We start from the raw sequence: 7,500 nt of genomic DNA, 5'->3' as shown, positions 1-7,500 counted from the left end.
GCAGGCCTCTGGGCCTGCCGTCTCCCCCCAGGGAAGACAGGCCTGCGGGTGCCCCCGGCCCCACAGCTTCCCCACCAGTGCCCCACAGCAGCCTTGCAAGTGCTCCCCGAGGAACAGCAGGCTTCTGGGTCACATCTGCCCCACAAGTACTGCCCCCACGGCTGCCCCACGGCCGCCCCGCAAGCGCTCCCCGAGGAACCGCAGGCCTCTGGGCCTGCCGTCTCCCCCCAGGGAAGACAGGCCTGCGGGTGCCCCCGGCCCCACAGCTTCCCCACCAGTGCCCCACAGCAGCCTTGCAAGTGCTCCCCGAGGAACAGCAGGCTTCTGGGTCACATCTGCCCCACAAGTACTGCCCCCACGGCTGCCCCGCAAGTGCTCCCCGAGGAACAGCATGCCTCGGGCCTGCCGTCTGCCCTCAGGAAAGACAGGCCTGCGGGTGCCCCCGGCCCCACAGCTTCCCCACCAGTGCCCCACAGCAGCCTTGCAAGTGCTCCCCGAGGAACAGCAGGCTTCTGGGTCACATCTGCCCCACAAGTACTGCCCCCGTGCTGCCCCACGGCTGCCCCGCAAGCGCTCCCCGAGGAACCGCAGGCCTCTGGGCCTGCCGTCTCCCCCCAGGGAAGGCAGGCCTGCGGGTGCCCCTGCCCCCACAGCTGCCCCGCAGGGCCCCACAGCTGCTCCACAAGTGCTCCCCGAGGAACAGCGGGGCCTCTGGGTCACATCTGCCCCACAAGTGCTGCCCCAGTGCTGCCCCACGGCTGCCCCGCAAGCGCTCCCCGAGGAACCGCAGGCCTCTGGGCCTGCCGTCTCCCCCCAGGGAAGGCAGACATGTGGGTGCCCCTGCCCCCACAGCTGCCCCGCAGGGCCCCACAGCTGCTCCACAAGTGCTCCCCGAGGAACAGCGGGGCCTCTGGGTCACATCTGCCCCACAAGTGCTGCCCCAGTGCTGCCCCACGGCTGACCCACAAGTGCTCCCCGAGGAACCGCAGGCCTCTGGGCCTGCCGTCTCCCCCCAGGGAAGGCAGGCCTGCGGGTGCCCCTGGCCCCACAGCTTCCCCACCAGTGCCCCACAGCAGCCTTGCAAGTGCTCCCCGAGGAACAGCAGGCTTCTGGGTCACGTCTGCCCCACAAGTGCTGCCCCACGGCTGCCCCGCGAGTGCTCCCCGAGGAACCGCAGGCATCTGGGCCTGCAGTCTGCTTCCAGGGAAGGCAGGCCTGCGGGTGCCCCTGGCCCCACAGCTGCCCCGCAGGGCCCCAGAGCTGCTCCACAAGTGCTCCCCGAGGAACAGCGGGGCCTCTGGGTCACATCTGCCCCACAAGTGCTGCCCCAGTGCTGCCCCACGGCTGCCCCGCAAGCGCTCCCCGAGGAACCGCAGGCCTCTGGGCCTGCCGTCTCCCCCCAGGGAAGGCAGGCCTGCGGGTGCCCCTGGCCCCACAGCTGCCCCGCAGGGCCCCAGAGCTGCTCCACAAGTGCTCCCCGAGGAACAGCGGGGCCTCTGGGTCACATCTGCCCCACAAGTGCTGCCCCAGTGCTGCCCCACGGCTGCCCCGCAAGCGCTCCCCGAGGAACCGCAGGCCTCTGGGCCTGCCGTCTCCCCCCAGGGAAGGCAGGCCTGCGGGTGCCCCTGGCCCCACAGCTGCCCCGCAGGGCCCCAGAGCTGCTCCACAAGTGCTCCCCGAGGAACAGCGGGGCCTCTGGGTCACATCTGCCCCACAAGTGCTGCCCCAGTGCTGCCCCACGGCTGCCCCGCAAGCGCTCCCCGAGGAACCGCAGGCCTCTGGGCCTGCCGTCTCCCCCCAGGGAAGGCAGGCCTGCGGGTGCCCCTGGCCCCACAGCTGCCCCGCAGGGCCCCAGAGCTGCTCCACAAGTGCTCCCCGAGGAACAGCGGGGCCTCTGGGTCACATCTGCCCCACAAGTGCTGCCCCAGTGCTGCCCCACGGCTGCCCCGCAAGCGCTCCCCGAGGAACCGCAGGCCTCTGGGCCTGCCGTCTCCCCCCAGGGAAGGCAGGCCTGCGGGTGCCCCTGGCCCCACAGCTGCCCCGCAGGGCCCCAGAGCTGCTCCACAAGTGCTCCCCGAGGAACAGCGGGGCCTCTGGGTCACATCTGCCCCACAAGTGCTGCCCCAGTGCTGCCCCACGGCTGCCCCGCAAGCGCTCCCCGAGGAACCGCAGGCCTCTGGGCCTGCCGTCTCCCCCCAGGGAAGGCAGGCCTGCGGGTGCCCCTGGCCCCACAGCTGCCCCGCAGGGCCCCAGAGCTGCTCCACAAGTGCTCCCCGAGGAACAGCGGGGCCTCTGGGTCACATCTGCCCCACAAGTGCTGCCCCAGTGCTGCCCCACGGCTGCCCCGCAAGCGCTCCCCGAGGAACCGCAGGCCTCTGGGCCTGCCGTCTCCCCCCAGGGAAGGCAGGCCTGCGGGTGCCCCTGGCCCCACAGCTGCCCCGCAGGGCCCCAGAGCTGCTCCACAAGTGCTCCCCGAGGAACAGCGGGGCCTCTGGGTCACATCTGCCCCACAAGTGTTGCCCCAGTGCTGCCCCACGGCTGCCCCGCAAGCGCTCCCCGAGGAACCGCAGGCCTCTGGGCCTGCCGTCTCCCCCCAGGGAAGGCAGGCCTGCGGGTGCCCCTGGCCCCACAGCTGCCCCTCAAGTGCTCCCTGAGGAACAGCGGGCCTCTGGGTCACATCTTCCCCACAAGTGCTGCCCCACAGCTGCCCTGCAAGTGCTCCCCGAGGAGCCACAGGCATCTGGGCCTGCAGTCTGCTTCAGGGAACGCAGGCCTGCGGGTGCCTCTGGCCCCACAGCTTCTCAAACTCTGCCCCACGGCTGATCCGCAAGTGCTCCCTGAGGAACCGCAGGCCTCTGGGTCACATCTGCCCCACAAGTACTGCCCCAGCGCTGCCCCATGGCTGCCCTGCAGCTGCTCCTCAGGGAATAGTGGGACTCCGGGCCTGCCTTCTCCCCCCAAGGGAAGACAGGCCTGCTGGTGCCCCGGCCCCACAGCTGCCCCGCAGTGCCCCACGGCTGCCCCGCAAGTGCTCCCCGAGGAACAGCAGGCCTCTGGGTCACATCTGCCCCACAAGTACTGCCCCAGCCCTGCCCCACGGCTGCCCTGCAGGTGCTCCCCAGGGAATAGCGGGTCTGTGGGCCTGCCGTCTCCCCCCAGGGAAGACAGGCCTGCGGGTGCCGCTGGCCCCACAGCTGCCCCACAAATGCCTCATGGCTGCCCCAGCTGTGCCCCCCGGCTGCCCCACAAGTGCTCCCCAAGGCACCCAGGCGTCTGGGTCACATCTGCCCCACCCCAACTGCGCGCACACCGAGGCACTTGCACACGGGTGCACCATCTCCCCCGCCCCTTCCCATTCCCCCCTTCGCCTCTCACCCCCCCCAGCAGGCCTCTCCCCCAGCCCCAAAGCCCCGTCTGCCGCCGCACGCACACGTGCACACAACACCCACCCCACCCCCTCCAACGGGCCCGAACCTCTCGCGTGCGGCAGACGCAGACGCAGACAGAGTGTCTCCCCCCAAGCCCCGCTGCCGCCACCGAATTACCACCCACCCCCCCGCCACACCCCGCTGTCCCCCTTCACCCCCCCCTCCCCCGCCTCTATTCACCACCCGGTTCACTGCGAATCCGGCCGCCCCCTCCCCACGCTGCCCTCGGGCAGGTTTGCCACCCCCCCCCACCCCGCCCCGGCAAGGACGGCGGGAGACTTTAGGACCCAGCGGAGTCCCTGCCGGCTCCGTGCCCGGGCGGGTTAAGGGATTCCCGGTGGCGAGCGGGGATCTAACCCCGGCTGCCGAGTCTCTACCCTGCCGCGCCCCTGGCCCTGGCCGTGCCCGTGCCCGTGCCCCGGCGCTCCCGCCTTCCTTTCTCAGCCGCTCGCTCGCTCGCTCTGCTGCGCGCCTGCCCGCCCCTGCCGCGGCTGGAGAACCCACTGAACCCCCCCGCCCCCGCCCCCAGCACACACAACGCCCCCCCCCCCCCCCCCCCCCCCCCCCACCTTACCGACCCAAAACCTACTCCGAAAAGAGGCACCGCGTGCCTGCCGCCCTCTCCCCGGCCCACCTCTGCGCCGTGCTCCCCGCCCGCTCGCTGCCCGCTCTCGCCTGCCTCTGCACCGGCACCCCTTCCCCGCCGCTGCCGCTTGCCGGGCAGTGGTGTGCTCGCGCGCCCGCGCAGGGCGCGAAGCCGCGGACCGCCACGCCCCACCCCCACCCCCGCCCCCGACCTGATCCGGGTCAGGGTGGCGGCTCTGCCACTGGCGCTTAAATCACGAACAAAAAAAAGTTGAAACTTAGTTTTTCGCCCACCCCAACCCCTCCCCCCACCCACATACCCCCCCCTCGCCCGACAGCCCCCCCCCCCCCCGCCCCCCCCCGCCGGGACGATCCGGGTCAGGCTGGCGGCTGTGCCAGTGACGCTAAAAACGTGAACGAAAAAAAAAGATCAAAATTATTTATCACCACCCGGTGATAAATCAAAATTATTTATGAGCCCCCGGCCCCCCCGCCGCCCCCCCACCCCCCCACCCCCCACCTGCCCGCACGCACTTGTTGGAAGGGAGGACCCGGGTCAGGCTGGCCGCTGTGCCGGTGACGCTTAAATCATGAACGAAAAGAAAAAACAAAAATATCACCCCCACCCCACACCGGCTGCCCGGTGTGCCCGGCTCCGGGGACCGGCTCGGCTGCAACTTCTACCCGCCTCCGGGGATAGGCGGGCAGGTCTACTTCGCTCCGGGAACCGGACCGGCTGTCAGGTCTACCCGGCTCCGGGGTCCGGGTCGGCTGTCAGGTCTACCCGGCTCCGGGGACCGGATCGGCTGTCAGGTCTACCCGGCTCCGGGGACCCGACCGGCTGTCAGGTCTACCCGGCTCCGGGGACCGGATCGGCTGTCAGGTCTACCTCGCTCCGGGGACCGGGTCGGCTGTCAGGTCTACCCGGCTCCGGGGTCCGGGTCGGCTGTCAGGTCTACCTCGCTCCGGGGACCGGACCGGCTGTCAGGTCTACCTCGCTCCGGGGACCGGATCGGCTGTCAGGTCTACCCGGCTCCGGGGACCGGATCGGCTGTCAGGTCTACCCGGCTCCGGGGACCCGACCGGCTGTCAGGTCTACCTAGCCCCGGGGACCGGATCGGCTGTCAGGTCTACCCGGCTCCGGGGACCGGATCGGCTGTCAGGTCTACCTCGCTCCGGGGTCGGTATCGGCTGTCAGGTCTACCTCGCTCCGGGGACCGGGTCGGCTGTCAGGTCTACCCGGCCCCGGGGAGCGGATCGGCTGTCAGGTCTACCCGGCTCCGGGGACCGGATCGGCTGTCAGGTCTACCCGGCTCCGGGGACCGGAGCGGCCGTCAGGTCTACCTCGCTCCGGGGTCCGTATCGGCTGTCAGGTCTACCCGGCTCCGGGGACCGGATCGGCTGTCAGGTCTACCCGGCTCCGGGGACCGGGTCGGCTGTCAGGTCTACCTCGCTCCGGGGTCGGTATCGGCTGTCAGGTCTACCTCGCTCCGGGGACCGGATCGGCTGTCAGGTCTACCCGGCTCCGGGGACCGGATCGGCTATCAGGTCTACCCGGCTCCGAGGACCGGATCGGCTGTCAGGTCTACCCGGCTCCGGGGACCGGATCGGCTGTCAGGTCTACCTCGCTCCGGGGACCGGATCGGCTGTCAGGTCTACCCGGCTCCGGGGACCGGTTCGGCTGTCAGGTCTACCCCGCTCCGGGGACCCGACCGGCTGTCAGGTCTACCTCGCTCCGGGGACCGGATCGGCTGTCAGGTCTACCCGGCTCCGGGGACCGGATCGGCTGTCAGGTCTACCCGGCTCCGAGGACCGCGTCGGCTGTCAGGTCTACCCGGCTCCGGGGACCGGATCGGCTGTCAGGTCTACCCGGCTCCGGGGACCACCTCGGCTGTCAGGTCTACCCGGCTCCGGAGACCGGACCGGCTGTCAGGTCTACCCGGCTCCGGGGACCGGATCGGCTGTCACGTCTACCCGGCTCCGGCGGTACTTAGTGCCGGAGTGGCCGGGTAGACCTTGTGTCCGGAGCACGCACTTCCAGCCGCCGAAGGGGTCGCTGTTTTTCGTTACCTCCAGTTGTGTCATCGTAAGAGGCGGCGTGTTTGGCGCGCCTCCCCGGTGGGCAGTGCCTGCGCTCTTGAGGCCGTCCGGGGGTAGAGACGTGATTTTCCGTATATGGGAGGGAGTACTTACTCGGCTCCTAAGGGCTTCCAGCGCGAACGCGCATCCTGCGGGCTGACTTCCCGCTGAAAGCAGAGGTGAGGGGCGGCACCTCTGGCTACTCTCCTGGCAGACACGCGTGCATTACCGAACGAAATTTGTTGCTCCGGGGTAGGCGTCTCCCCGCTGGGCAGGGCGAAGAGCGGTGGCCGGCGGCGGTCACCGGCACTTTCGAATGCCGGAAGACCGGGGGAGACAAGCCTGCCGCGGCTTTCCCCCGGTCCTCTCGTGCTCAGTCCCCAGGGAACCGTGCTCCCGAGCGGGTGGACGGCGGCAGCCTCCCGCTCCCCCCCGCATTTTGCCTGATCCACACCCGCAGCCAGCGCCCGCTGAGGCGTTCACCCAGGGGCGCGCCGCGGAGGCTCCACGCCGGACCTCTCGCAGACGTCGCCTCCTCGCTCGCACGCAGGGCCCCGCGTCTGTCTGGCCGTCCACCCCCGGGTGGCGGTTGGCGCGCGCGGCTGTCGGCTGTCCCAGGAACTGTGGCCGTGGGGCCTCGGGAGCGCTCTTTGCTCCCCCTCGATTCTCTTGCTTTTCTCTATCACCGATCGTTCTGGCATACCCGGGGCGCGTCGGAGGGGCTGCGGGGCGGGCCGGCCGTCAAACGCCGGTGTTCAGGTCCCGTAGCACCCCTCCACCAGACGCGTCCCTCTCACTCGCACGCAGGGCCCCCGTGTCTGGTTGCCCACCCCCGGGTGAGCGGCTGGCACGCGCGCGGCTGTCGGCTGTCCCAGGACCGTGGCCGTGGGGCCTCCGGGAGCGCTCTTTGCTCCCTCCCGTCTCTCGCCTTTTCTCCTATCCCCGATCGATGAGGCATTTCGGGTCGCGTCGGAGAGGGCCCTCGGCGGGCCGGCTCCTCCGTGCTCTCCGTCCCGGGGAGGCGCGGCGGTGTCCGGTGTTCAGGCAGGGTGGTCTCCTTTCCAATTCGCTTCCCGTCGCACGCGAGGTGTCAGCCCTCCTTTCCCGGGAGCGGCTTCACCGAACCCAGCTCTGTGACGGCCGTGTGGCCCCGCCAGTTTCTCAGGTGTCCTAAAGCACGCCGGGCGCCGGTGCCGGCCTCGGTCCGGGTGCCCCGTGGGTGCCGGCCGCGAGCAGCGCTGGGCGGCGGGGGCGGCTTAGCCAAGGCAAGAGAATTCCGGGCAAGGCAAGCTGAGCCGAGCGAGGCGGCCGTCACCCGCCCGGGTGGCGGGCCCCCTGCGGCGCGCCGCGGGCGGCAAGGGGGGCGTCCCCCTCCGCCGCTGCCGCCGCTGCTTCTGTCGCCCTTGGT

Source organism: Rissa tridactyla, unplaced genomic scaffold, assembly GCF_028500815.1.
Source record: "Rissa tridactyla isolate bRisTri1 unplaced genomic scaffold, bRisTri1.patW.cur.20221130 scaffold_638, whole genome shotgun sequence".
Classification (NCBI taxonomy): Eukaryota; Metazoa; Chordata; class Aves; order Charadriiformes; family Laridae; genus Rissa; species Rissa tridactyla.
The sequence above is the reverse complement of the archived record's forward strand: the minus strand, read 5'-3'. Positions refer to the sequence as shown.